The sequence below is a fragment of the Schistocerca cancellata genome, chromosome 4, assembly GCF_023864275.1.
Source record: "Schistocerca cancellata isolate TAMUIC-IGC-003103 chromosome 4, iqSchCanc2.1, whole genome shotgun sequence".
Lineage (NCBI taxonomy): Eukaryota > Metazoa > Arthropoda > Insecta > Orthoptera > Acrididae > Schistocerca > Schistocerca cancellata.
Genome location: NC_064629.1, coordinates 273,529,856 through 273,554,776, shown reverse-complemented (window position 1 = coordinate 273,554,776; position 24,921 = coordinate 273,529,856). Strand labels below are relative to the sequence as shown.

The following is a 24,921-nucleotide window of genomic DNA, read 5'->3' as shown; positions in this document are numbered from 1 at the left end:
CACTTTGGGAAACATTGTTTAAGATGTCCAGTTATCTTATCAACACAACACCATATACACATTGCCACAGTTAACAACAACCAAGTGCTTTACTGGATATGAAACTTATAATGGGAAAATAAAATGTCTGCCATTACGAAAGGCGACTGGCTACAGTCATTTCTGAAAACCCTTATTCACCACAGTTCCAGTGTTCCATATGCATAGTGATATAACAATTCCATAACTTTAGGACTTTGCGTTGGTTCTTAAGACAAGCAAAGAGGAGAATGAGAAACTGCTTCCATTCTTTGTCAGTAAATATTCTAGGACAGTTCTGGCCCAAAGTATGTCACCAATGGTGTCACCAATGGCTTCATCGATGTCATCAATGAGTCATGGGACTTTCCCACCACCACCCTTCTCCCATCTAGCGAAGGCCAATATGTATAAAATGGCAGATAATACAAATTTTGGCGAGAAATTCAAATTTTGGTAGGAAATTAAAGCAAATAACCCGTTTGTGCTAGTGTGTTTTCACACACTGCTGTGGAAGTAGCGTTGTTGTCCTAAATATGAGCTGGCCAGAAATCCAAGATGACACATTGTCATACTCGCTAGCCTGGAGTACTTGCTGTGGCTCTACGGTATCACAATCCAGGTAAGACCTGTTACGCTGTTTATAACAGTGTGGACTTCTTGTATATTGCCCCAGAGCTGGAATACTGGCCCTAGCTCTGACATCACAATGCAGCTCAGAGCTGTTGGGCTATTTATGACACTGTGGAATTCTGACATAGTGGTCCAGGGTTGATATACTGGGATGGGCCCTATGACATCAGGATCATAGTTCTGCAATACTGGCGCTATGACACCTGAAACAGAGGATGTTTGAGCAGGTACAGGCCTGTCTGCTGGCCTGCTTGACAGGTCTTTTCCTTCAAGCTACCATTCACTCACAGGTGCATAGTCACTGCATGCTCTAGCTATGGAACTCTTCAATTCTGTCTTTATTGAAACAAACACTGGTGAGGGAAGTGGAAGAGCTCTCCACCCGTGCTTTGCCCAGGCACTACCCACAAACTGCCTGCACCAACACCACCACCACAGCCATTGCTCACACGTCGCACTCACTAACCATGCTGCCCTACCACCCACAGCATCTGCCAGTGTCTGTGCTGTTCCACAACAAGCTGGACCCACTTTCCCCCAAGTCTGCTTGTGCTATGCTTGAGCAACCTCCAAAACCCCTCTGACATTACATTTTAAACAAATCACCCATCCATACCAACCATCATAACCCCAAAATATTGAGAAAATCCACTGATGCCAAGTCTAAAATGATAGGGCTCTTCTGGCTGACATAACCATAGAGCACTCAACCTATCCTTAAAGCTGATTGATCACTGATGCAGCCTATATACATACATACCCTAATTTTAGAAGACTGTGTTGTGGGAAGTTGATGTAACGCTTCTGATATTACATAGCAGGCATAACCTACATGCTCCAGCAGACTGCTTGCATGGAGCTTAACGCACTCCGTATGAAATCACACGATTCCACATCGGCAACAAACCATGTAGCTGCTATCATCTCCAGCCATAACCGTCCACTTTTTCCTGAATGATGCAGGTCTGAACTGCCAGGGGCTATGATATACAGGACGTGTGGCCCACCACAACAGCCGTGCTCAGTAGGAGGAGGAAATCCATTTCCAGCACCTGACGTACATTCATGTAGCAAGTTTCTTTCTTACAGAGTTCCAAACACAATGGTCGCAAACTGTAAAAGAATGAAGCTACTACATTGTAGTTCAAATACAACATCGATTCGATCTGTCACAAACCATTTGTACTTTTCCAGAGGTGTATAACAGCAACTGATTACAAAACTCAAGTACAATAACGGTTCAGAAATTATGGTATGTTCACATCACCCCCTATAAAATGATCGTCAGCGGTGGTAAACTATGTGAAAAAACAGCGACTTCTTGTGGTGATAGTAATTTGTTCTCTTCTTATTCATGACATTTCAACTGGAGAAACAGTCATCAATGTCAGATACCAGACCACAGCACACCGTGTGTTTAACATCGACCACAATTCAGAAACACCTCCTGTATATTCCAGCACATTCTTGACAACATAGTCGAAGAGTATTTTAAGAAATGTCTAACACAGATTTACTCTCTCCAGAGCGCTCCATATTGCAGAGTACAAGTTGCACAGGTTCACCACATTCAAACACTTAATGTTATTTGTCAGTGATACATATTCCTTCTCCCATTGCTATATATGCAGGTGGAATAGCAAAGGGGAGTACTACCAGTGATATAAGATATTCTGCACATTGTGTTGTATGCAGGCTTCCAGAAGATAGGTAGACATAGTCGCCTTTCTATGGTTAGAGGTTTAGCTGAAGCAGCATCAAAATCTTTAACACGACACACAACACACATGTCTCATTTGTATTGAAATGTAAGGATGTCTGGAGAGGAGAATGCGCTATGACAGTTCATACAGATGCGTGGGTCGCCAAGAGAAAAAAGCCTCTGAGATAGTTGGGTCGGGCTGTAAGAACAGTAGCAGTTTTTTTCCTGCCTGAAATAGGCCATGCAAGGGTAGATTTTGTTAGTATTGGTTTTAGCGCAGGCGGATACCTTTGACACTGTGGAGCAATGTTACTCGGCGGCTGCAAATGGGTACCGATGTTGGCTTCTCGGTCAGCATCAGCATACTTGTAACAGTTTGGTACATCATCAGTTAGTGCCCGATAGGTCATATATCAGATTCACAGTGTAGGTGAGTGTTCGCTTTTTTTTTTGTGTGTGTGTGTGTGTGTGTGTGTGTGTGTGTGCTAGTGTACGAGTTCGTCGGCTTCCCTGCTGAAGCCTGTTGGTCGGCTGTGATAGCAGCTGGCGTATCCAGTCTGTGTTGCTGATGTGCAGGGGCTTGCCGAAGTTGTCGCCTGTGAGTGTATGTTAGCTCGCCATAGGTGGTTAAGCCGTAGCTAGCAGTGTCTTCGGCCTCTTACGCACCTACCTATGGTAGATTAGTTTCCCAGAGTTAAGAATGAAAGGATTGTTCGAATGTCTCGAGTTTCACTAGTAGTATTAGTAGCAGATTCAGTAAATTCAAAGAGTGGGTTCCAGAGCGAATTCAGATTCCTGTAGTTTCCCAACTAGCTGTAGAATTCTCAGCCTACCACAGTGTCCACCAGTCGCTTATGCTGGGTGGCACTGTAACTTCTTATTTAACACCGAGTTTCGCTGTAGACATGCTTTGGTGTGGTGGAAAACTGATACTAAGGTAGACAAAACGTTAAAACCTAACCATCCTTCCTATAAATCTTATATCACTGTTGATAGGCCCCTTTTGCTATTCCACCTGAATGTGGAACAATGGGGGAACTTTAAGTGTGAACTTGCACGACTCGTACGCTGTGATGTGGACCACTATGGAGAGACCCTACACACGTTGTGGAAAATATCGTATATCACTACTAGTCGATCTCTTTTGCTATTCCACCTGCACATGGACCAGTGGGAGACTGTGTCTGGCATGTCTCTGACAAATAACTTTAAGCGTTTGAGTGTGGTGAACCTGTGTGACTTGTACTCTTCAATATGGATCGCTATGGAGAGACCCAATCTATGGTGGACGTATCTTAAACTGCTCGTCGATTATGTTGTCAGTTGTGTGTTGGAACACAAAGCTACTGTTGTTTTTTGTGTATGTTGTGTGTGGTGATAATTACTTGATGCTGCCTTGCTCCAATATATTTTTGATTGGCAGTGCATATTATATCGCTGCTTTTGCTATTCCGCTGCGTATGGTAAATGTCAAATAAATGGTGTGCTGTGGTATGGTATCTGACACTGGTACCCGTTTTTCGTGTTGAAATGTCATGGATAAGAAGGGGACAGACTATTACCCTTGTAAGACATCGCTGTTTCGTTACTTACGTTTATGCTGACTATTTTATAGGGGATGTTGCGAATATACCATAATGTCCGAACCGTAATCAGACGTGAATTTCGCAAACGGTTACTGCTATACTTCTTGAGGAACCTATGAATGGTTTGGTCAGTCAGAAACAGTGTTGTATTTCGTTTACAAGAAAGTATTTTCACCCGGTATAGGAAGGGTGTGAACATAACGTAATTTCCCGACCGTAATCGGATGTGAATTTCGTAAACAGTTAATCTTATACACCTCCAGAAACCTGTATATGGTTTGTGCCAGACTGAATCGATGTTTTATTCTGTGTACAAAGTATTAGCTTCATTTTCTTACAGTTTGCGATCATTGTGTTTCCGAGCTCTGTAAGAAAGAAACTTGCTAGGTGAATGTACGTCTGGTGCTGGAAATGGATATCCTCCTTCTATACAGTGCACGGAAGATGGCGGGGTACACGGCTGTATGTCATAGAGCTGGGCAGTTCAGATCCTCATTGTGCAGGACAAAGTGGACACGCATGGCCAGAAATGGTCGCAGCAACGTGGTTTGTTACTTATGTGGAACCATGTGACATCATGCGGAATGCAGTGGGCTCTGAGTGAGCAGACTGCAAGGTCATGTAGGCTATGCCTGCTTCATAACGTCAGAACCATTACATCACCTTCCTCTAACACAGTGTTCTAAAATAGGATATGTTTAGGTGTAAAATCGTGTAGTTTTAGGAGTACATCTGAAAACTATGTCCACCTGTTGCGCCAACTGTGGCAGGGCACCCACTTTGTATTGGACGAAAGGCGAGAGATTCTCTCTTGCATTCATCACTTTATGATGCGGCACCTGGTTCTCCATTCTTGTAGGTGAAAGCGGCTCAGACCACAGCCCTGCATTGTGCACTTTGCAGCATTGTGGTGCGATAGTTTGTCAACAGTTTCGCAATAGCTGTGTAATGTCACATAATGTGGTGAGGAACCTGATGGTAACAGCAGCAGGTGTAGCAGTGTACCTCACATGACCTGCTCTCAGTGCAGCACGTGGGTGTTGCAGTCCACATGCATGTTTTCGGATAGTAGTGCACTGTTTACAAATGGTGAGCTTAGTGGAAGAGACTACCCACAGTGTGGTGTTTGTCTGAAAAAAGATGCAAGTCATTATTTCTCCTTCTAATACGACAGTGGTAACTACACTGGCCTCATCACTTGGCTAATTAGTTTTAAAGATAGGTCTAGTTCTCTACAGTTGTGACAGTCAGTAGACTTCCTGTCGTTTTAAACTTCGGGGAAGTGGAATTTTTCAACATTTTGAACTTATAGTAGAAGATATGGAGGGATGAATTGTTTAAAATATGGTGTCAGTAAGGCGTGGAGGCTGTTTAAGCAGAGCACAAGTGGATTTGGGGAAGCGGGCCAAGTGTGATGTGGAGCCGTGCGGGTACTTGCGGACGGTTGGGGTGTTGGAGCACTGCAGATGAAGTGCTGCCAGAGGCAGCAGTGGTGCAGGTAGCATGGGGGCGGTGTGAGGTTTGTGTTGGGGACGAGAGCTCCTCCCTTTCCCTCACTGGTGTCTGTTTAAATTAGGATGTAAGTGGAGACTTTGAGTCAGAACTGTCCTAGAATATCTACTTTTGTCGGCTTATTTTCATATGATGATACATAAGTTTAAGACTGTTACGCATTTTACAGTACCTTTAGAAAAGATAAATGTCTGTTCATCATCAGTAAGATGGTGGTGAGCATATGAGCTCAAAAAATGCAACATCATCACTTTCTGATGTCAGGAATTGCACTTCTGGTATCGGAACACTCTTGTTCTACTTGAACTCAAGGTCGATGACTACCCCTCCCCTTCCTACTTTACATCTGTGTTTTGCTCTAGGCCAACTGCATAATGCCGATGTCATAAAGGACTGTTGCTCTCAGCCAATAACTGCAGACCCCTCTGCTCTCAGGAAATTTGCTGTCCATTCAAGGTCTGTGTCCTGTAGTGAAACGATCAGGCGTAATTTTAATATTATTCCAAACATGCGAGTTTCATCATTCGAAATCTGCACGCCGTAGTGCGAAGACCGTCAGAAGCAGAGTTATCCTATATAAAGTATTACAATAATTGATGAGGTAAGGCACTTTGACAGCCTTAATTAATTTCATTGCACCATGTTCTGCAAAATGTGGATAAGTATTAATGATAAATATTATTGTAAGAAACTTTGATATTACAGTGCGTGTACAATTTAATGATGTCATGGTAAATTCTTAAAAAGGATGGAAAAAATGTTGGTCCATCCACTCCTGTAGGTGAGCAGTGTGTGAGTGACAGGTTGCTATCCCGTCTAAAAATGCTAGTTAATGTAAATGCAATTAATGGCTACCTTTTAGTAACAAAGTATTGGGCATTCTCTGTGACTTGCTACAACTGCAGTTGTTGTTTTGCACAAATAACTGCTCTTAGTACAAGAGTGTGCAACAAATAAACCATTGCTACGAGGAAACATGTCCCCTGAGTTCCTGCACTTCCTCCATTCGTCCTTCTGTGCTCATTTACATTAAACACTTGGTTACAGTGAATATTCATGATCTATACACTGTGTTAACGATCATGACAGACAGATTCATTCTCTTTTGTCCGTATGTTAAAGGTTCATACTATGACTCTGTAGAGTATTCGTTTGGCCTAATGTAACACACTTGTTCATTAGCAGCAAGACTGAACTAAACATTTTTGCAAACCTCAGCCTGACCTGAGAAAAGCATACAAATATTTCTGCTGAGTCGGTGACGTATGGGAGATCGCAAAAGTATGTACTTGCTGACTAAGTACTTTTGCAAGCTCCAACCTGTCAGGATTTGCCGAGAAGGTGAAATATGAAATTCCTCTGTGTAAACACTCAGAAATCTAGGAAGATTGAATCTACATATTTGTTGGATATCGTTCATAAAAAATGCAGTCTGTGATATTTTCCTCCACAATTTTGCAACTACGCAATCTAGTTACATAGATGTGACCACCGCCTGTTTTCGACGTCAACGTTCAATAAGCACTCACAGAAGGCAGGTGGCAGCACTAGCAGCAGAAGGTACACTGGTGCCCAAAATTAAAGCAGCAGACCGTTATTTCCCTGTCCTGTGTCTAATTCACGATAATCATACAAACTGTCAACGATCTTGTTCGGCATGGAAGAAGGCATTCCCGTCAACGGACAACCGTGCAAACGGTGACGCCAGGGCATCAATGAAACGAGGTAGTGTTTGCTGGGTAGTCCCACATCCACAGTCGCTGTGTACACAATCACAGACGGTGCAGTATGGCACAGAGAAGATGCCTACCAGACTCTTTGCGGTGGAGGGCCATAGAAAAGAAGGAAGCAGGACAGTCGCAAACATGGTGGCTCGATGGCTTAGTGTGAATCGTTCTACTGTTTCTCGAATGTGGTGACTATTTATAGAGTCGAAAACTGTATCCTGAAGAGCAGGGCAGGGCCGACCACGTGTGACTTCAGAAGAGAAGACTGTCATTTGGCTGTAAGGGCACGACAGTACCACCTTAGTACTGCATGGTAACTGGCGTGTGAGCTCGCAGCGTCCACTGGACGTATAGTATCGAGGCAAACAGCGCGCAGTAGGCTTCGGCAGAGTGGCCTTTATTGTTGGAGACCTACTGTATGTCTACGTCTGACACACCTCAGAAGGGAACGTCTGGAGTGGAGTCATCACATGTCACCTGGGCAGTCGAGCGGTGGGCCAATGTTGTTTTCACAGATGAGTCCTGATTTAGTCTGGAGAGTGAGTCTCGATGGATTTGTTTCTGGAGGGAACTTGGAACACGATTTTGGGACCCAAACATTGCGGAAAGAGACCGATATCTAGGAGGATCCCGAATGGTGTGAGCAGAGATTATGTTTACCACTCGAACCCCTATTCATTAAATTGAACTGGTGAATCGGCAAAGTTTAACTGCTGTCAGGTATCGTGACATGATCTTGGGTCGTCAAGTGTGGTTGCTGAAAGGAGATGTGAGTCCTGACTTCGTAAAGATGGACGATAATACGTGACCATATAAATATTTTCTTGGAAACGGAACTTATTGCACCCCTAGCCGTGGCCTGCTCACTCTCCCGATTTTAATCTCATAAAACGTGTCTGACATGCATCACGTCAGCACCCACCAACCACTACGAAAGATTGAGAGCAGCTCTGAAGGAAGAATGGGCATTATTGCCTCAACATAAGACTGATGACATCATTCACAGCATGCCCCATGTGGTGCGCCAAGATCCTTTAACGCCAGCATATGGCATTAAGATAAAAATTGTAAGGAAATATCGTCCTATTACCATTAGAGAAATAGCTCCATGATACGGAGCCACCCGCTTTCCGGGGAACACACCATGGAGATTCCTTATAATTTTTATCTTAATGCCATATGCTGGCGCCGGCTGGAGTGGCCATGCGGTTCTAGGCGCCACAGTCTGGAGCCGAGCGACCGCTACGGTCGCAGGTTCGAATCCTGCCTCGGGCATGGATGTGTGTGATGTCCTTAAGTTAGTTAGGTTTAAGTAGTTCTAAGTTCTAGGGGACTGATGACCTCAGAAGTTAAGTCCCATAGTGCTCAGAGCCATTTGAACCATTTTTTCGAAATGCGTGTGCAAATCTGATCAGTTAGAAACAACAAAGAACAGTTTTATCTACCGTTATGCATGGGGTAGTTGTTTAAGTTCTGAATTTTTTGCATTTTTCTACTTTACTATCATCTGTTTATAATGTTTTGAGGCAAAATAAAAACAACCTTGCAAAATTTCTGGTTGTTCCTTTAATTTTGCAAAACAGTGTATATAAAGTGGGCCAGTAGGATGCAGAAAACAGTGCAGTAATTGTCATAACACGTAAACGTAGCGATTTATCTGACGTCCAAAAGGGCTTGATAAATGGCTTTCAAAACAAGGCTGGAAGCATTTCCAGAATGCCTACGTTTGTAACCAGTTTATGTATTACCGTGGTTAAAGTATACTGTGTGCCGAGATGACGGTGGTGCACTGCAAGCCATAGATGATAGTGGTGAAAGACAACTGTGGAGATGTGTACCGGCGGATATATCAGCAACTGTGAGGCAACTGACCGCCTAGATGAACCAAGGGGCTACCATTAATGTGTCTCCCAAACGAACGTTCAGCGGACGTTGTTGCGGATAGGAGCCTTTTTCATACACCTATGCTGGCTGCTGCTCTTAAGCGACAAAGGCTGGAATTAGCATGCCAGTTCTGCAGCTGGATCTCCACTGACTGGCGATAGGTTGTGTTTTCAGATGAATCGCGTTTTATGCCCATTGGCCTGATAGCAGTTGATGTTCAAGACGTGAAACATCTGAAAGCAAACATCCTGTAACCAAGAGGGAACGTTGTGGTCCATGGGATGTTTTAGAGGTATTCCCTCGGTGATCTCGTCATTTTGGAAGGTACAACGGATAAACTCAAGTATGCATCTCTACTTGGGGACGATGTCCACATCTACATGCAGATTGTTTTATCTTGGCACCATGACATCTACCAGAGGAAAATGCTACGTGTCACACAGCTTGATGTGTACGTGCGTGGCTTGAAGAGCACCAGGATGAATTTACCATACTTCCTGGGCACCAAATTGCCCAGATTTAAACCCAATCTAAAACCTGTGGGACCACTTCGATCGGGGTGTTCGCGTCATGGATCCTCTATGGAGAAACCTAGCGCACATATCCATGAAAATGTAGTCGTCATGGCTCCACACTCCTGTCGGTACCTTTCAGAACCTCACTGAATCTCTTCCTGTATGTCTCGCAGCGGCTCACGCTCCAAAATATGGTTATTCAGATGTTTGACAGGTGGTCACATTAATGTGACTGGACTGTGTAAAATACACTCTAGAAAGCATAGTTGGTAATTGAATGGGACCGAGGCTTGAATGCAGTAAACATGTATAGAGGGATATGTACGTTTTTATTAACGAAATATAAGAAGAAATACTTAAGTAATTATTATAAGTTTTCCACATGCTGACACCAGTATGGTGAATGAAGTACTTGTTTACGTCGTATAGTAATGAAATGCGTTCATATTTAATAATCATGTACAGCCGTTCACTAAACATAAAATATGTACCTAAAAGCGAAAGAATCGTCTGGGTCACACCCATACAGTAGTTCCTGTATCACTGACAGCGATTTAAACTAAAATTTCGGAACATATACTGTGTTCTAGCATTACGAAATACCTCGAGGAAAACGACACGTAGTCAGAACGGATTCAGAAAATATCGTTCTTCTGAATTCTCATTCATACGAAGTAATGAGAGCTATGAAAAGAGGTGGAGGAGGAGGAGGAGGTTAGTGTTTAACGTCCAGTCGACAACGAGGTCATTAGAGACGGAGCGCAAGCTCGGGTGAGGGAAGGATGGGGAAGGAAATCGGCCGTGCCCTTTCAAAGGAACCATCCCGGCATTTGCCTGTAGCGATTTAGGGAAATCACGGAAAACCTAAATCAGGATGGCCGGAGACGGGATTGAACCGTCGTCCTCCCGAATGCGAGTCCAGTGTGCTAACCACTGCGCCACCTCGCTCGGTGAAAAGAGGTGTAATGGTGCGCGAACTGTACTGAACGTAAGGATATTTATACAGTTTTATCTTACCGGAGAAGAAAAGCGAGTTTTCCTGTGTTATAATAGACTTTATTGTGTTTTCAGGTCTCCATGTCAATAGATTTTGTAGTAGCGACATTGCGAAAGGGCTTTATAGAAAGTGGACGTTATGAATTCAATTTCAGCGATGATATTTAGAAAGATGAATAGTCCTTGTAGCACCTTGTCAGTTAACCATGTGCGCAAATAGGTGGTCATTTTATGGATGTAGGTAGAATGAGTTTGCATGATTTCCACGAAGCGCAGTCTCCAGACAGCTGTGTTTCTAAGCTGTCACGCCTCAACATACGCCATGTGCTGGTTTTAGGCTTTTAAAAGACAGCTGTCGGAAGATACCTCAAGTAACTTGCAGTGTGATCACACACACACACACTGCACTAGCAGTAGTAAAGCCTAGTCAAACGTGTCTCCTATTGTATCTGTCCTGCGGTGCAGTTCAGAATATTTCGATCAAATGAGCAATCGTCTGAATACCAAAGACATATGGCATATAAGTTTTGAACGAATAAGGAGATTAGACTTTGTGGAGACGAGAGAGAATCCTTGGCACTTGTTGAGCTGATAATTTTGAAGTAAGGAGTTACTGCCTGTACTCGGTATTACACTGAAAAGCCAAAGAAACTGGTACGCCTGCCTAATATCGTGCAGGCCCCCCGCGAGCACGCTGAAGTGCCACAACACGACGTGGCAAGGACTCGACTAATATCTGCAGTAGTGCTGGAGGGAATTGACACCACGAATCCTGCAAGGCTGTCCATAAACCCGTAAGAGTACGGAAAACGTCTGAACAGCACGTTGCAAGAACTCCCAATAATGTTCATGTCTGGGGAATTTGGTGGCCACCGGAAGAGTTTAAGCTCAGAAGAGTGTTCTTGGAGCCACTATGTAGCAATTCTGGACGTGTGGGGTGTCGCATTGTCCTGCTGCAATTGCCCAAGTCCGTCGGAATGCACAACGGGCAGGAATGGATGCAGGTGATCAGACATCATGTTTACGTACGTGTCACCTGTCAGAATCGTATCTAGACGTATCAGGCGTCCCATATCACTCCAACTACACACGCCCCACACCATTACACAGCCTCCACCAGCTTGAACAGTCCCCTGCTGACATGCAAGGCCCATGGATTCATGAGGGTGTCTCCATACCCGTATATGTCCGTCCGCTCGATACAATTTGAAACGAGACTCGTCCGATTAGGCAATATGTTTCCAGTCATCAACAGTCAAATGTCGGTGCTGACGGACCCAGGTGAGGCGTAAAGCTTTGTGTCGTGCAGTTATCAAGGGTAGCCGAGTGGGCCTTCGGCTCCGAAAGCCCATATCGATGAATTTTCGTTGAATAGTTCACACGCTGGCACTTGTTGATGGCCTAGCATTGAAATCTGCAGCAATTTGCGGAAGTGTTGCACTTCTGTCACGTTGAACGACTCTCTTCAGTCGTTGTTGGTCCCATTCTTGCAGGGTCTTTTTCCGGCCACAGCGATGTCGGAGATTTGATGGTTTACCGGATTCCTGATTTTTTTTGATACGCTCGTGTAATGCTCTCATGGGAAAATACCCACTTCATCGCTACCTTGGAGATGCTGTGTCCCATCGCTCGTGCGCGGATTATAACACCACATTCAAACTCATTTAAATCTTGATAACCTGCCATTGTAGCAGCAGTAACCGATCTAACAACAGCGCCAGACACTTGTTGTCTTATATTGGCGTTGCCGACCACAACGCCGTATTCTGCCTGTTTACATTTCTCTGTGTTTGAATATGCAAGCCTACACCAGTTTCTTTGAGGCTTCAGTGTATTTGTTGCGAATGTAGATAAATATTAGCGTTTAAAATGATTTTTAAAATATTTACATCTGTACTAATTTCAGTTAATAAAAACTGCTTATTGTCGACGGGAAACTGTCGATGCCGTTGATGTACAAGCGAGTTTAGATTTTAAACGGTGGAGCAGAGATACAAATTATTGTCGACATAGAATCTGCTTGATTAGAGTGTAAATGGAACATACTAACTATTGAACACAGTGTATATGGGATGAAACTTATTCCAAGTAGGTAGTCATTAACAAGATATATCTGGATCTATTTGCTTCCTAGAGAGTTTCTCAACACGTCTTAAAATCCGTTCATGCAGTTTATAGTGTGGCTTCAAGAGGTGTCGAAGTATGTAAATCCTACGTGTGATGTTATTCAATAATTAGATCTTAGTGTTAATTATGAATGGAGAGCAGCTTTGACGTCTTCCGATTTTCATCATTTCTGTTGCTGATGTAGTGTTAGACTTCAGCTTTTCACACAACAAACAGTGTTACAGAAAACTTAATTGATGGTATTATTTCAATGTTGTCGGCAACTGCAAACACTAAGCTCACTCGACAGATATTCTTAGTGGATAACACGAGTACTACATATGTTTGATTTTTTTTAATTCTTCACTTTGGCACAATGACTCTATCTCGCCCAATGAGGCAGTTTTTATTGCTATTAATTCAGGATTTCACAGAAAATTTTGCTCATATGCCCTTACTAGAGCTACAAATGAGACGAGATATCATTCCGAAGTGAAAAGTATATCGCTTCCCGGAAACAGTGTAGAACAGCAGAGGTAAAAACACCTACGTTGGAAGTTACCCTATCATGGGTATCACAGAAGGTGTAGATGACATTAATTTCGTTTTAAATAGAACTGGGACGGGAATTTTGACAAAAATAATATGGGCAATGTAGACTTGTTTTATCGGCAGAAGTGCTATAATTTCATGATGTCGTGACAATTCCAAAACGCATACGTAAATACGAGACATTTGAATAGAATAAGGGAGGTTGTTGCTATGTCGACATGCAGGGAAAAAACAAACATAGGTCAGAAAGCACAACAAAAATAAATTAAAGACGTAAGCTGAAACAAGGCAACACTGAGGAAGGACAAGGGCAATATAGAGCACTGAGGAATGAAATAAACCGAGGATCAAAAAAGGCTAAACAGCTATTCTTGGAGGAGCAAAGCAAGGTGGCAAATGAAATGATCAGTGTAGGAAACCTAGAATGTGCTTATAAATCAATTAAACAGGTCCTTCGAAACAGATAAATAAAATACATTGGAGTCCAAAATGATGAAAGAACAGGGTTATATGAGCAGGAATACATAGTAGAAAGGTGAACACAATCTCTTTAAAAACGTTATGCAGGAAATAATGAAGATCAGGAACTGCAGAACGGTAAGGAAGTCGACCAGAAGAACAGAGAGACTATGTCTTCCACGATGGATCCACTTTGAAGTCAGGCAGATAAAACCTGGTAAAGCCACTGGTGTTGATGATATGCCAGCAGAACTCATCAAGGCTGCTGGAGGACAGCTACAGGAGAACTGTCGCATCTTATACAAGTCATATCCGAAACTGGGGATTTCCCAAAAGACTTCAAAAACGTATCACAGTACCAATACCAAACAAAGCATCTGCAAGCAACTCTGTTTGGCAACACATGCATCGAAGATAAAAAAAGAAAGGTTCAAATGACTCTAAGCACTATGGGACATATCATCTGAGGTCATCAGTCCCCTAGAACTTACAACTACTTAAACATAACTAACCTAAGGACATCACACACATCCATGCCCGAGGCAGGATTCGAACCGTAGCAGTCGCGCGGTTCTAGACTGTAGCGCCTAGAACCGCTCGGCCACACCGGCCGGCCGTAGTTTCATACGGTTACATCCTCTGTGAATCCCACCTGGGTGGATATTATAGAGTGTATAAATTAACAGTAAAAACGGCAAATTAGTGGTAAATATTAATGTAAGATACTTTGACATTACAGTGTGTATAAATTAATGAAGTCATGGCATATTCTGAAAAACGGCGGAAATTTTGAGAAATCTATCCACTAAAATGGTAGACGCCAACATATTCATTGCAAAGAATAACACTGCTTATAATTTGCTTATTGTGAGTTACCAAATATTTTATTGCTTTTCAAATTCTAGCCCATAAAAATTGGCAATTTAGTAGGATAAACCAAACATATTTGCAAACTACACACAGTAAAAATGTTTCGAGAGTTCCGGAACCTGTACAGAAAATTGGAATAGAGATCAACATAAGCATCATTTCTGCCCTTTTTATTGCTCATGAAAGCCACGCATTGTATATTGTACCACCATGCAGCGAGATCTTCAGCGGTGGTGATCCAGATTGCTGTACACACTGGTACCTCTATTACCCAGTAGCACGTCCTCTTGCATTGCTCCTCCTATTCGTCGTGGCATACTATCCACAAGTTCATCAAGGCATTGTTGGTCCAGATTGTCCCACTCCTCAACGGCGATTCTGCGTAGATCCCTCAGAGTGGTTGGTGGATCAAGTCGTCCATAAACAGCCCTTTTCAATCTATCCCAGGCATGTTTGATAGGGTTCATGTCTGGAGAACATTCTGGCCACTCTAGTCGAGCGATGTCGTTATCCGGAAGGAAGTCATTCACAATATGTGCACGATGGGGGCGCGAATTCTTGTCCATGAAGACGAATGGCTCGCCAAATGCTGCCGATATGGTTGCACTATCGGTATGAGGATGGCATTCACGTATCGTACAGCCGTTACGGCGCTTTCTGTGACCACCAGCAACGTACGTTAGCCCCACATAATGCCACCCCAAAACAGTAGGGAACCTTCACTTGCTACACTCGCTGGACAGTGTGTCTAAGGCTTTCTTCCTCACAGGGTTGCCCCCAAACATGTCTCCTAAGATTGTCTGGTTGAAGGCATATGCGACACTCATCGTTGAAAAGAACGTGCTGCCAATCCTGAGCGGTCCATTCGGCATGTTGTTGGGCCCATCTGTACCGCGCTGCATGGTGTCGTGGTTGCAAAGATCGACCTCGTCATGGACGTCGGGAGTGAAGTTGCTCATCATGCAGCCAATTGCGCAGAGTATGAGTCGTAATACGACGTCCTGTGGCTGCATTATTCAACATGGTGGCGTTGCTGTCAGGGTTCCTCCTAGCCATAATACGTAGGTAGCGGTCATCCACTGCAGCAGTAACCCTTGGGCAGCCTGAGCGAAGCATGTCATCGACAGTTCCTGTCTCTCTGTCTCTCCTCCATGTCCTAACAACATCGCTTTGGTTCACTCAGAGTCGTCCAGACACTTGCCTTGTTGAGAGCCCTTCCTGGCACCAAGCAACAATGCGGACGCGATCGAATCGCGGTATTGTCCGTCTAGGCATGGTTGAACTACTGACAACACGAGCCGTGTCCCTCCTTCCTGGTGGAATGACTGGAACTGATCTGCTGTCGGACCCCTCCGTCTAATAGGCGCTGCTCATGCATGGTTGATTACATCTTTGGGCGGGTTTAGTGACATCTCTGAACAGTCAAAGGGACTGTGTCTGCGATACAATACACACAGTCAACGTCTGTCTTCAGGAGTTCTGGGAACCGGGGTCATGCAAAACTTTTTTGAAGAGTGTAGTATGATCCCGAATCTGGAAATTGCCAAATAGCTGTAAAATTGCCAAACTCATATGATAGGACATAACATTGGCTAATTGGTGGGATAGACCGTAAAAATGGCAAATTGGTAGGTATCAATGCCAACCTAAGCTAAAACACACACATAGATGGCTGATTTTAGATATTTTAAATACAGCTTTATGCCTAATGATTCTTACAAAAATATCACTCTACGACCATCTAACAACGACGACATCCCCCATTGCTGCTTTCTTGTGTGTTATGTACACAGAATACAGTAAAATTATGTGCTGTATTCCATATGGGAGCTTGTTGTGCTTGATACACTTACGACTTGCTAATTTCTATCAGTAATACGATCGTTGTGTCTCAGCAGGACACATTGCAAGAATGCTTGGCATTTTTTTTACCCTGGTGTAGTTTTAATCTCTTCTACATTAGGACATGGAATGAAAGGTTGGGCAAGCATGGACATAACTTGTAGTGACCTGATTGTTCCACGACTGTCTCGGTTGCCTGGTTTCATTATTTTTCGTAACTGTTGTCACATGTATGGTCGCAATTCCCATTATATATTCTCCGACTGACGTTTTACATTTGAATATGATGACGCAGTTTGTTGAAAACGGTAGTGTAACCCTCTTTTTAAAGAAAAATGTTATGTAGTGTGACTATGACTTCACTGTTGTAGTGCCAAATAAACATTTAACTTATATTATAGTCACACTACTTTACGACAATTATGGAGGAATATATATATTATTAAAGCTACATGATTTATGATAACAGGTGGAAATAACGACATTCAACAGATTTTATGTTATGGTAAAGAAACATAAGTGAATTACATTATTTTTTGTGTCGAGGGGTTCCCTCTCTTCCTTCTCTTACTCACAAGTCGAGCTACCTTCAGATTGTACCACAACGTTTTAAATGGGTGAATTCATCTTCAGTCCCCAACCTGGGCTTAATGGTGGTGGATCCACTCCTGAACCTTAGCCCTATCCTGAACGTACCCTGAAATGTGGGGCCTCCTTGAGCAATCAACACACAAAATAGAACAATTAAGCTATGATTGTTTACAATAGGATAAAGTCAATTTTTCGGACATTATTATTTCCATTCATTTCATAAATCGTGTGGATTTAGAGTTTATATGCAAAACTCTGCCAGCCATAATTGGACAATACTCTATGTTGTTGATATATGAGAAAGTACAAAGGGATGTTGTCTTTGTTAGGTGGTTATGGAGTGATAGATTTGTAAGTATCAGTGGATATGAAGCTATCAGTCAGCAGTCCATTTGTGTGTGTGTCTCTCTCTCTCTCCCCCCCCCTCTCTCTCTTTCTCTCTCTCTCTCTCTCTCTCTCTCTCTCTCTCTCTCTCTCTGTGTGTGTGTGTGTGTGTGTGTGTGTGCGTGTGTGTGTGTGTGTGTGTGTGTGTGTGTGTTAGTTTTGTTTTAGCTTACATATAATGGATGGCTTTGGTAGTTAACATTGTGTGTTGGATGCTAAAGGAAATTGGTACTGTACTCAATAAGAGAATAATATATTCTTGTGCATTTCCACATAGAACATGCTTGAAAAATGGAAAATATGGGAAATATAGCAATAATATAGAAAAATATGGAAAATATGAGTAAAATATGGAAAAGATGGGAAAATGCTAAAAATGTGGAAGAACGTGAATACGAAATGGGAGCACAGAATATTCTATACTTATGCAGAGGGAATAACCGAACTCTGAGGCTTTTAATGTGACCTCTAGATAGATATAGGGGATGGATGACACTACATATACTTGTAATACTTGTAATACATTCTAGAGAGAGATGTTATCAAGGCAAAACTGTTATCTTCTCCTTGTGCCAGCACAACAAGGAAAAGTATCAGAAATAAATCGGACCAAAGAAGTATGATTGACTCTCAAATGTGGTCCCTATGAGTATAAAAGTTGTCGCACATACAGTGACCTCGCCTCTCTCATACGACATGTAGAGAGAGAAAAGAGCACTTTGCGGCAACTAGAAATATCAAAACGAGTAAGCAAGATATAGCAGTCATGCATATAAATTCATTATATAAAGAGGTAATAGAGAAACCTTAAAAAGAGGCGCCTCGACCCCCAACACAAATTTCTGCCAACAGCCGTTCTCTACAGAAAGAATGGATTCCAGTTATTGCTACAGCCATAAAAATGACAACCCAGCACTCGACTGACAATGGCACAACCAAGGCCTACTCCAAATATAACGACCTGTGGGTGAATAGACATTTTGAGGACAGAGGGCAATAGGCCAGTGTGTTTCTGCTGTGGATGCCATGGACAAGTTGTACACTACTGTGGCGAAAATATGCGTTTGGATTACTGCTATGTCGCCAAACGTTAACCATCACAGTAGTTCTATTCACACCAGTCAACTGTAGACAATAACGGTTGACCTGATGGACGAAGCCATTCACCATACCCCGGACGAGGGCGCTCCCCAACACGCCGAAGCCATCCGCGTCCCCGTACAGAGGTATCAGACGTTCTCCTAACCACCGTCGTCAGAAAACTAAGTGAGACGACCATCTGTGGAGATGAGACCGCTATAGATACAATAATTCATTGACAACGGTCACAAAGATGCCAGCACATCTTATTGATATCATCGATGGCCAATCAGTCCAGTCGCTAATCGACTGTTGGGCTTTCTTCTCTGTAATGTTATATGCTTATCATCGTCAGCTGAAGAAGAAGACTATTTTATGTAATACGAAAGCAATTGTATGAAAAGTCACAAATGGGAAATACGTCCAGCAGGGACATGTATTCCAAGAATAACTATCAATGACAAAGCACAGACCTTCGAACTCATCGTTTCAACAGAATGTCACCATTATGTTATTCTCGAATGTGACTTGAAGCATCACAGGCAGTCATAGACTGTGCAAGATCAGAGCTCCAAACTAACGAAGCCATTCTAACAAGCACGCATAACATAAAAGTTCATTGGGTTTGAAGAAATTGTTATCCCACCGTCATGAACGAGAAGAAATAAAGTCTTCATATAGTTGAGAAATGGGGCTCGCTACACTTTCAGCTACCGTAGGTCCCTAGAGGAGCGTAGAGTTCCTAATGAGCGGAAAAAGATCTCAGAGCATTAGCGTTCTCAAGAAGACGCACAAAACAGTAGGCCTGTATCTTTGTTGACGGTCTGTTGTACAATTTTGTAACGTGTTTTATACTCAAGTATTATGACATTTCTGGTGACAGAAAATCACCTCTGTAGAAACCAACAGCCGGGCGGTGTGGCCGTGCGGTTAAAGGCGCTTCAGTCTGGAACCGCGTGACCGCTACGGTCGCAGGTTCGAATCCTGCCTCGGGCATGGATGTGTGTGATGTCCTTAGGTTAGTTAGGTTTAAGTAGTTCTAAGTTCTAGGGGACTTATGACCACAGATGTTGAGTCCCATAGTGCTCAGAGCCATTTGAACCATAGAAACCAACATAAGATCCGAAAACAACGATCGTGTTTTCATACTATTTCTTCGAAAACTACTGCTCTTGGTGGAGTTGCTGAAAAGGAGCAAGATAGTTCCTGAACTTTGGTGAAAAATATTCGCACATTTTTATCAACGACTCCGGGTGTTATCAGATTCACCTGATTGGCATAACAATGAATGTATGGTGGACTGCAAAACTTTTCTTTGACAAGAGCCTGCATCCCGTGTGACTAATCACTCATGACTGCGGCAGCATAACACGTTTCTGTTATTTATTTGTGTGGGCAATTTTCCACGTGGTGATATATCCGTTATACGAGTACGATGCCAAAGTCTGGGCATCATGCATTTCTGGAGCTATGATGTTCTAAAATCTTTCAACTGATTTTCCATTAATGATGTACGTATATACTACAACCATCTGCAAAACGAAGGCTACATCATTGTTTTCGTCAGCTATTACAGACAAAAACTCCGCACTCTTAATTTCTTTTCTGATTTCCTCTTGGCAGCATTGAAGCACGCATTGGGAGTCTTCATTATGGATAGTTTTAGAGGAGCCTTTTACTAAATGCAATTTAAATACCGATACTAAATGTAATTTTGCGTCATAATTTATAAAGGCACGAAAAATGCCAGGATTGTAAAATTATTCTGTTTCATATTTCATCTGATGGCAAATTCCAAAGCACCACAAAATCGAACACAGTTAATAATATTAGATTTAATATGTACATATTATCGGTAACGATTTGGTTGTGTAACACAGATCTTCTCTACACACAGTCCAGTGGTTAGCTATATTTATATCGCCTAGACTTGCCAGAGTCAAAGCATTATTCACATGGACCTATAAACTTTGTGTTTCCTAATTTTGTCATGGAGGTGTGGAATGTCACAGACTCCTTGTTTAGTTCATGAAAGCCGTCTTCCAAGCAATAAACAAGGAGAACAAAATATGGCATTTTCCAAATCACAACCACACAGCCGCACATGTTTGCTGTACAGTATGGAGTTAAATTTTCTATTGAACTGACAACTTTTCTTTACAAGTATCTGCAGAATTGTTAAAACAGGAGTCGGCGTACGTAGCCTTCCGATTTATAATTGTTCTTCAAACTTGCATTATGTTGATGGGTTCATATAGCAAGGACATTACCTGATTCATTATTTCACGTGTTCCCTTATTGCCTCAAAATTCTCTGTAGCACACGGTAAAGTAACGGGCAGAAAGCAAAGGAAACAGATGCTCACAGCTACACGGGAAATGGCCAGGAGACGCGAAAATCCCGCTTAATTCGGAGATCTGACAGCTCCGGATATCTTCGGAAAGAGCGCCTTACTATCAAGGGAAACCGCCAAAAACCTCATCTGAGCTGCTAGTGTTGCCACCTTTGGATGCTACCTGACTGCAAAGCGCAGTCGCCATAGAGTTGCAGACTGCAGGCGCGAACTACTCGTTTAGTCGCTAGATAAAACGAAGTACGCGTTTCTAATATTTCAGCTGTTGTAACACACGCCAAGTAAGCGACACTGTTTTGGTACAAATGGTCATTTTTATCTACATCATTTACATAAATAACGCGACAGAATATGGCTCACGAAGTATCAATATCAAATGCCTATTACGCCTACTGCAAGCAAAAAGTTTTATGTTAGGAAATAGTTTCACATTTCATTCATATGCTCCAGCTTCTCAAAAGCGGTAGTATGAAATTTTTGTATAAAGTTGCCATCGTCATATTCTTCCATATAATTTGCGTGATGTCCCAATTTCTTCTCCTTCCTCAGTCTAACAAACAATCTTGTCATTACTAATTCTGTAACTATTCGTACCATTGCCAAACCTATTCTGCAGTTAACTTCGCTAACCTTGCTAGAATCACCAGTTTAGTTATCCCGCGTTTATTCTCTGGTTGTGCCGGCCTGGGTGGCCGAGCGGTTCTAGACGCTACAGTCTGGAACCGCGCGACCGCTACGGCCGCAGGTTCGAATCCTGCCTCGGGCATGGATGTGTGTGATGTCCTTAGGTTAGTTAGGTTTAAGTAGTTCTATGTTCTAGGGGACTGATGACCTCAGAAGTTAAGTCCCATAGTGCTCAGAGCCATTTGAACCATTTCTCTGGTTTTCTTACAACAAGTTTTCTGTGCTATTCCGAGAACAGAACTTTAATGGCTGCTAACTGGGAAGTGAGCAACAGGCCCTTAATAGTGTAGCGATCTGGTAAAAATTTTCTGTCAAAATTTCATTTTCTTGGATACAACGAGAAGATAATATGTAATCTTTCTTACTTATTATTCCTGTTAGTCGTTTATTTTCACTCTGGTAGCCAGAATATGTGGATTCCTCTAGTAATTATAACAACGCTGATCATTGGCACACCCAGTCAACCATATAAACAAACAGCATTCACCCGCTCGGGTGTATTCGGCTCAGCTCATATAGCCCCATCACTATTGTCTGCGGGAAAGATTTTTATTTGTAGATGCGACAGGGATTCCCCTGGCAGAGACATCACGTACACCATGTATGCCCCCAGAAATTTCTACCCTCAGATATCCCAGTTGCCCCCCCTCCCCCTCCTCCTCCCCCCCTCCCCATCCGGGCCTGACACTAAAGGACCGTATACGAGAACAAGGTCCGCGTCTGCAAGCGCCGTGCAACCCAGGTCGCCGTCGGCACGTTTTCGTCCCACTCGGCTGTGTTCAGAGCTCATAGCCCAGAAATTTCAAAAGAGATACATAGCGCGCAAAGAAGGGAAAGCAGAAAGGTGGAAGGAGTATATAAGGGGTCTATTCAAGGACGATGGGCCGGCCGGTACGGCCGAGCGGCTCTAGGCGCTTTAGTCTGGAACCGCACGACCCCTACGGTCGCAGGTTCGAATCCTGCCTCGGGCATGGATGTGTGTGATGTCCTTATGTTAGTTATGTTTAAGTAATTCTAAGTTCTAGGGGAATGATGACCTCAGATGTTAAGTCCCATAGTGCTCAGAGCCATTTCATTTCAAGGGCGATGGGCTTGAGGGCAGTATTATAGAAATGGAAGAGGGCGTAGATGAAGATGAGATGGAGACATGATACTGCATGATGAATTCGACAGAGCAGTGAAAGACCTAAGTCAAAACAAGGCCCTGGCACTCGACAACATTCCGTTAGAACTACCGATAGCCTTCGGAGACCCAGCCATGACAAAACTCTTCCATCTCGTGAGCAAGATGCACGAGACAGGTGAAATACACTCAGACTTCAAGCAGACTATAATAATTCCAATTCCAAAGAAATCAGGTGTTGACAGTTGTGAAAATTACCGAACTATCAATTTAATAAGTCACGGCTGAAAATATTAACGCGAATTCTTTACAGACGAATGAAAAAACTCGTAGAAACTGACCTCGGGAAAGATCAGTTTGGATTCTGTAGAGATTTAGAAACATGCAAGGCAATACTGACCCTACGACTTATCTTAGAAGATAGATTAAGGAAAGGCAAACCTACGTTATTAGCATTTGTAGACTTAGAGAAAGCTTTTGACAATGTTGATTGGAATATTCTCTTCAAATTCTGAAGGTGGTAGGAGTAAAATACAGGAAGCGAAAGGCTATTAACAGTTTGTAGAGAAGTTTGTAGTTCACAATTTGTAGAGAATTTGTAGAGAAGCAGTGGTGGAGAAGGGAGTGGGGCAGGGCTGTAGCCTATCCGTGATGTTATTCTATATGTATATTGAGCAAGCAGTAAAGCAAACAAGAGAAAAATTAGGAGTCGGAGTTAAAGATTAGGCAGAAGAAATAAAAACTTTGAGGTTTGCCGATGACACTGTAATTCTGTCAGAGACAGCAAAGGACTTGGTAGATGAGTTGAATGGAATGCACAGTGTCTTGAAAGGAGGATATAAGATGAACATAAACAAAAGGAGACGCTGAGGGAATTAGATTAGGAAATGAGACACTTAACGTAGTAGACGAGTTCTGCTATTTGGGCAGCAAAATAAATGATGATGGTAGAAGTAGAGATGATATAAAATGTAGACTGGCGATGGAAAGGGAAGAGTTTATGAAGAAGAGAAATTTGTAAACATTGAGTATAGATTTAAGTGTCAGGAAGTCCTTTCTGAAATTATTTGTATGGAGTATGGGCACATATGGAAGTGAAACATGGACTATAAACAGTTTAGGCAAGAAGAGAATAGAAACTTTTGAAATTTTGTGCTACAGAAGAATGCTGAAGGTTAGATGGGTAGATCACGTAACTAATGTGGAGGTACTGAAGAGAATTGGGGAGATGAGGAATTTGTAGCATAACTGGACTAGAAAAAGGGATTGGTTGGTAGGACATGTTCTGAGGCATCAAAGGATCACCATTTTAGTATTGGAGGGAAGCGTGGAGGGTAAAAATCGTAGAAGGAGATCAAGAGATGAATACACTGGCGTAAACAGATTCAGAAGGATGTAGGTTGCATTAGTTACTCGGAGATGAAGAGACTTGCACAGGATAGAGTAGCATGGAGAGTTGCATCAAACGAGTCTTTGGACTTAATACCACAACAATAACAACATCGCCCTCTACTTCTTCAATTGTATATAAATCTCAAAAAACAAACTCAGCATAAGAAAATTATCCCTGAGTTATTGCAAACATGCAAACCTATACAGGAGCAACCCCTGGAACAGCATATCGTTCTGAATGGAGAGAAGTCTTCAGACGGAAAAACGACTTTGGAGGCGAGCACCAAGTGAGTGTTACAGGACCATTATGTTTCACAATACATATAAGTAAATGACCTAGTAGAAAACGTCCTAAATTTCATGAGGCCTTTCGGGGATGACACTGCTGTATACAGAGAAGTCGCAACGCCTGAAAATTGTAACGAAGTGCAGGAAGACCTGCAGAGTATCGACGTTTGGTGCAGGGAGTGGAAATTGACCTCCAACTCAAACAGATTTAACGTACTGTGAACACAAAGACATAAAGCCCATTATTTAATGATTAGAAAATTTATGAGCAATCACTGGAAGCGCATACTTCCATAAAAGTCTTGGAGAATGTGTACGAATCGATTTGAAGTGAATGAACCATCAAAATCAATTACGAGTGATGTCGATGCGGAACTGAGATTCACTGGAAGAATCCTCAGGAAATGTAGTCCATCAACAAAGCAAATACCTTACAGAACACTCATTTGACAAATACGTGAATATTGCTCGTCAGTATGGGACTCGTACCACATACGACTGATAGAGGAAACAGAGAAGATCCAAAGAAGAGCAGCACGTTAATTTACTAAGCGCGAAAGCACACGGAGATCCGCAGCCAAATCTAGTGGCAGACGCTACAAGAAGTGCGTTTTGCATCACGAT

The 24,921-nt window shown here is 42.7% G+C and overlaps 1 protein-coding gene across 1 annotated transcript in view; it reads left to right on the top strand.

Annotated features, from left to right (window-relative positions):
- LOC126184101 (uncharacterized) overlaps nt 1-24,921 on the top strand; it is a 141,822-nt gene that overhangs the window by 25,165 nt on the left and 91,736 nt on the right. The window lies entirely within an intron of this gene.